Raw genomic sequence first — 7006 nt, forward strand, 5'->3', positions numbered from 1 at the left:
TCGTATCACGACGAGGAAGTAAGTATTATTATTATTATTCTATTATTATATATATATATATATATATATATATATATATATATGGCAGTGTGTTACATCCAACACCTGGCAACATCTGGAATTGTACATAAGGTCTGCGATAGGGAGGGTGTCACACCATTGACACCTGATGCAGAATGCCAACACCCTACTCTCAAACTGAGTGGGATTGTGCATACTCAGTAGGACAGGTCTCCATTGTCCACCACCCCAGCAGCTAGGAACTGGTAAGTGGCAAGGACTCCTTAAGGAGGAGGGAAATAATGCATTGAAGAGTACAGAGGACCACAGCACTAGAGACAGTGCAATGGGTGACTTTGATACCCTATATTGAAAAGCAAAGTGATCATGTTGCCTGAGTGCACCACCCAACACCTGGTGGCATCTGGAATTGTACATGAGGTCCACAGTAGGATGAGCATCAAACATCATGGATCATCAGCAATGGGCAGTAATCCCTGTCTGCTTTGCTGATATTAGTCCATGAGTGTACAGTCTGGGATGAACATATTTATGAAGCAAAAGACCGAAAGGTACACCTAGAGTGGTCCAGTGGAACACCCCATCTCAAGAGTAGGTGGAAAATGACCTTGTGACATGTTATTTTGTTTCTTTTTCTACACTTTATATCAATGCATAGAGGACATATTGGACAGAGTGAATAAACCAACACCTGGAGAAATCTGGAATGGTACATCAGGTCCATGTTAGTAAGTCTCAACGTCACAGTCATCTGGTATATTCACAGGTCATACAGTGTACCTTTAAGACTAAGTATACCTGGTAAGGCAACACTCGCCATAGAATGGGATCCAAATATGCGACAAAGGCTCCTGAAAAGAAAAACGAACAGCGTACTTACCACCACAGATAAACAGTTACAGCACTGATGATGTCCCTCAAGGGAAGATGAAAATGTACAGCCAGGGACATGGTAAGGTGACAGATCAGATAGAAAGAAAAGGAAAAAGTTACAATCATCAGGAGAAAGGGAAGAAAATACCAGGTAAATTAACTGGTGTATTCAACCCAAAAGGGTGATGGGAAAAGGTCACGGGGGAGGTGAATTGTTCCCACAAGAAACAAATGGACTCAGAAACCACAGAAGGGAGCAGTATGTTTCATATACCCTCGGAGATCCCTGACCTGACAAAGGAGGTGGTAAGATCAGATCATTCTAGAAGGGCAGGGTGGAACATAAGTACAGAACATAACATACCTGAATAACAAATTCACCAAAGGGGAAAAAAAGTCTGGAAATGACACAGGATTAAAAGACATTATCAGGAAGGGGGGAGGCTGTCCAAATCCAAAACTAAAAGATCACTGAAAACCTTGTTAGGCCAATCATCAGTGTATTCTGATTGTAGCATGAAAGTGATCAACTCCCAATGGAACAGAGCCTTCATTCCAAGGGCTGAGAATTGTGGTGTCAACTCATTAGACATGGTCGGGAATTATTCTTCCACAGTAAGGGCAGTCATAGTCATGACCACCCAAAACTGTGAGTGCATAACATTGAAAGAATAGAGAGGAGACCAAATAAAATGAATCATAACTCTCCAAGAAACAGAACGAAAATGTAAAATAACAAATTAACTCAAGGAAAAATGCACGAAAGTAAAAATGTGTGGATAGGTTAATAAAACCAGGAGTGAAAAATATGTCTAATCAGTAGGACTGCCAATCGAGAAATGATTAACATGTGCATGATCATTTGCATATTAGTATGCAGCAATAAGTGGGAGTAACAAAGCTTGTTCCAAGCAAAATATTTGTGCCAACAGAGGTCAGTACAAGGCAAGAAAGCTTTTTCTGAGAGGAGGTAAGATATTGTATTGGAATTTATACTACAGATAAAAATTAGAATACTAATAGTAAGGAAGTAAATATACATATGAATGGAGTATTGCTTGAAAGATGTTCTTCAGCAGAGTTTTGGGAATTATAATTGAAGATAAATTGGTCTGAGCATATAAGAACTGTTAAAAAAATAGTTGCAAAATACATATAAGTATAAAAAAAGTAAAACAATTAGTAGGAAATGTTTGATAACTTTATGCCATAGTTTTATTTATTCACAATTAATCTATGCATATATACTTGTTGGAGAGATTCATTAGAATATAATATAAATCCTTTGTTGCTTCCACAAAAACTTTATGAGAGTAAATTTGAATTTAAACTATTAGGATTCTGTGTATCAGTTATTTCATAACTACATGAAATTAAATATTTATGAAATAAATAATTATTTAGTAAGAAATTGCATGTTTATGATGAAAAATTAATTAATTAATAAACCCAGTCTTCAAACCTTTTTTTCAAAAGTTAATAGGCCAATGTTCAATAACTTATGTAGGGGTAAAAATCTGGAATGTAAAATTGAATAATAAAAGAAAAAAAATTTAAGGTTTGTTTCAAGAACTATTTATTAAATTTATAACTTACTTAGTTATTTGTACAGTTAGTTAAAAAAATTATAATACTATTGACAGTTAGTGGTATCAAATATATTACATGTTGTAACTTGTGTGTTTATATAAATATATACATGTTTATTTTTTAATTATCAATACTTTATTCCAATTAGAGGGGATACACTTTGTATAAGCATTCTCTTTTATTTTTTGTCTCATTTTCATATACTAGATTGATTGTAATTAAAATTTATTACTTATTTAGAACATATTGTATAATTTAGTATGTGAACAAATTTGAAATGAATTAAGAAAAACTGTTCTAGCCATGCATATTATGCAAAAAACTTTGCACTGACATTCTTCCATACTGAAATTTCCCCAACTGGTGGTAAAAAATTCCTTCAGTGCTGACTAAAATTTCTCAATTCCCTAACTCAGTAGTTAAAGTATTCCTTGACCTATACAAATTAGAAACACAAATCAAAGTGACACAAGACCAATGGACCCACAACTGCCAATCAAAACCAAAATAAATATAGTCCTTCATATCTACATACTCATAGTGAAAAATAATCAAAACAAACAGCATACACCAGATCATTATGCAACTTTCTTAAGGCAAGGAATTTTACAATCTTGTACATCTCACTGAAATTACTATCATAGTATTAACTCTATGTTGTCCAAATGGGTGCATCCTGCACTGAAAGAAAAATTGCACCATTGAACTGCAGTAATTACAAAAAATAAACTTATAGTTGTTCTTACATACATTAAAAATAATCTTCAGAGTTTAGATATATTTAATAAAAAAAATGTTATTTATTTAATTTTATATATAAACAATTTTTAGATCACAAATTTTGATTTGGGGTTTATTTCAGCATGCTGCAAATGAAAAAAAATACTGTTTCTGAATTTTCTGAATTCTGTCTGAACATATTAAAGGCACTCATAACCCCATAAGAGGAAAGATGAAATAGTGATGAACAAAACAGTGCCAAGTTGGATCTCATAACTTCAATTTACTATAGTTTTATTGATATATGGCAATCAATGTTTCTCAACCTTGGTTGTCATGGTGTGGCATGACTGTTTATATCTCACAGGCTAGTGGTCTGAACACACAATGAAACTTCTGTTATCTGTTCTTTTAAATTGTATAAGCCAATATGGTCTCCAGTTAAGCAAATATTAACACAGAGACCAAAACAAAGTGAAAAAAGCTTGGTGTACATTACCAGAAGAAAAGATGCTTATGAACAACTTTCTCCACAAGTAGTCTTAATATATTTTCATTTTATACTTCATTATAACACAGTTGATTGTTAAGCCATGCTTACATTAAGCCTTTTCAGCCTAAGTAACTACTTGAATGGGCAAAAAAAATCTTCAAAGACAAATTAAAAACAAAACATATAAATGTATATGAAATGGGTTTAAACTCATTACATATATTAAGTTAAACCTTCTGATTAATAAGTTTAAGAAAATTGGCTTGCTAATAAATTTGGTGTGGTAAAAACTTATTTCTATTGTATGTTAGTTATCATAAATACAGTGAAACTCAGTGTAGTGTTTTTCAACTCAAAACAAAGATAAAATTTAGTTAGAATAAAAACTTAACTGGAAAGATTTACAAGAATGTAGAAAGAATTGAAACCTACAACAAAGGCAAGCAATTTTAGTTGTTTATTAAAAACAAACCACAACAAAATTTCTGCCTTTTTAAAGACATGCTGAATTTATACATATATAACATACAAAAATAACATTTTATTCTGCAGAAGCAAAAGAATCTCTAGAAAGTTCATCTCCTCGAGTTTTAAATAATTCCATCCAGTATATTATTTAGTGTAATAAAACAAACCATACAAATGGTGCATCAAATCAATACACTAGGGTGTTTGAGAGTTAACAAAGAATTAAATTATCAACTTACTAATTTTAGCTAACACACCTGCTGCTTTCTCTACTAAATAGTTGTGCAAATTAGGGAAACAAACAAAGTCATACAGACTTTTAAAAACTAAATATATACAATGCTTCAAACACTTCAGTGTTTAGAGCTGGACAATTAACTCAGTAGAGTTCAGTGATTAGTGATATTCACTAATCAATTTATACAACACTGTTGTTTAGTACAGTGTTTCTCAAACCTTGGTAAATACAAAGAAAAAAATAATAAAAAGGAGGTGTGAGAGCCAGTAGACTCTAGTCAACAGTTGAAGAAAAAGAAAAAAGTTAATGGCCAATGGGAATGAAACCAATACACTCAAATCATAAGCCCTCAACCCCAAATCCCCAGAATTGAAGAAACTTGAAGTAAAAGGAAAACAATAACAACCTATAAGAATAAAATGGGCACAGCAAGTATAATTATTGGTAAGTAATAGGATTAAACTTTTAAATTAAGACTTGGTAGTGTATTACTAACATTAGATTAGGCTTAATGTGAGTACTTTGACTTTACTTGCAATTCAGCTCATCCATAATTTAAATCTATTTAATGATCTAATTAATATTTTTATATGTAGTAATTTTGTATTAACAATCAAAAGATAACTTTCTTCAAAAAATATGTCACTGTATGAATCACTTGTTAGTATACATTTGGAGTATTGTGTTTAGTCTTGGGCTTCTCACCTTAGGAAGAACATTGAATTGTTGGAAGGGGTTCGGAGAATGGCTACTAAGATGACACCTAGAATGAAACAGTTGTCACACAAGGACATGTTAAAATCTCTGAAATTGTTTTCTCTTGAGAACAGAAGAGTAAAAGTGGATCTAACTGATATGTATAAGTCTGTTAAGGGAATTGATAGTGTCAATGCATCATCTTTTTTCATACTTAATGGTGAGAATAGTAGATCTAGATGACACAAATATAAATTTTAACAGAATAGGTCAACTTGGGCTAAGAAGCTTTTATTTTTCTAACAGGATAGTTGGCATTTGGAATGGATTACCTTCAGATATGGTGGAAACAGTAAATTACTAGGGTTTAATGGAAGGTTTGATTAGTATTTGAATGATAATAGCTGGCTTTGAGATTTTATGTACAAATAGTTTAGCAAGACTACAGTCTAGATGGACCAACAAGACCCCTGTTATCTTTAAAAGTTAAATGTTATGAAGGTTAAATATGGTTTACAAAGTAAATGTCATTCTTATTGTTTTACTGAGGGTGTAATTTTGTTTAGGTTTTAAAACCTTCTAAGAAATCAAAATATTTATATTTCACAATAGAGAATAAAATTAAGTACTCTACTATTAGTAATATTAGTAGCACTACAGAACTAAGAATCATAGTATAAAGTATAATTTTGATATTTTTGTCCATAGTACTATTAATATCACCAGCAAATTGTACATCTTTACTAGAACCAGAAATAGTAGTTATGGTAAGTTGGCCTGCTACCTAATCTATGCGTTTGTATGGGTATTAAAATAAAAATATTGTATTTTAATCGTCATTTTAAATCATTCTCTGCTTTACTATTTTATGACTTTTCATAAAGATCACAATCACATCCAATTTGTAATAAAAATTTTGTAAATGGAAGTATTTTCTGATAACTAACCATTCAAACTGCTACATGCTTTGGTACCTTAAGATCTGTATTACAATTTATCTACTTTATGTTACTGTAGCATTAAATTTTTACATATTTAATTTTTGCCATGGCATTTTCAAATTACAAAAACTGGAATTCCTGCATTGCTAATTCATCATGAGACATTGAGAGTCTTTCAATTCAAATTAAGTTTTAATTATTGTTTTGACAGAAGTGAATCATTAAGCCAATTTTTATTTTAAATTTAATACTAACAGCCATAGAAAGATGTAGGTAGCGAGCCAACTTATTATAACTACTACTACTAGTAGTAGTTATAATATACATTTACCAAGTATGTATATAAATTATAGTAAATAATAAAATTAAGTACTTTACTAATAGTACTACAGAACTAAGAACTAAATAAGCATACTACTTCTAGTTCTGTTTAATTTAAACTAAATAAATTCGTCTAAATTAAAGTAACTTAAAAGTTAAATTAAAACTAAATACAAATGACACAGACAATGATAGTTACAAATTACAAACAAATAGAAATCGAAACATTAAGTGAAACAAAACCTTCAAATTCAATGGTGAAGAACACGTACCTGTAGAAAAAGTTGATTTATTCTTTAAAATCTATTCTACTTCTAATAATTCTAAAGGAAAACTACGAACACGAACCTACGTGGACATGTTTCCATCTGATATCGCCATCTGGAAGTAATTTTCCTTCAAAATAGAAAATGAGTGATAGATAATGAAAGTCAATGTGCTGGGTGCCTACAAGCACAACAGTACCATAAACTACCATAGACTAATATATATTGTTAAATTGTTTGCTAATACCTTTATAAATTGTAACTTTAATACATTGTAAACTGAGTATTACTTTCGTAACTATTTTATAAAGGCTAATTGTTTTTCTCAATTATGAAAATAACATTAATAAACAATAATGGCTGGAGACGGCTTAAATGG

General features: G+C 31.2%; 1 protein-coding gene across 2 annotated transcripts in view; it reads right to left on the reverse strand.

The window, feature by feature from the left end:
* The window catches only part of LOC106465242 (golgin subfamily A member 3-like), a 38952-nt gene extending 32212 nt beyond the window's left edge, over window positions 1–6740 (reverse strand). The window contains exon 1 of one of the 2 annotated variants that reach the window (XM_013925449.2): window positions 6634–6740. The gene's annotated coding sequence lies outside the window, so the exon portion shown is untranslated. Of the gene's footprint in view, window positions 1–5108; window positions 5154–6633 lie in introns of those variants that run through there. The other variant, XM_022393114.1, reaches the window with a different exon arrangement.
* Between the last annotated feature and the right edge of the window lie 266 nt (window positions 6741–7006).

The sequence above is a fragment of the Limulus polyphemus genome, unplaced genomic scaffold (genome assembly GCF_000517525.1).
Source record: "Limulus polyphemus unplaced genomic scaffold, Limulus_polyphemus-2.1.2 Scaffold1882, whole genome shotgun sequence".
NCBI lineage: Eukaryota > Metazoa > Arthropoda > Merostomata > Xiphosura > Limulidae > Limulus > Limulus polyphemus.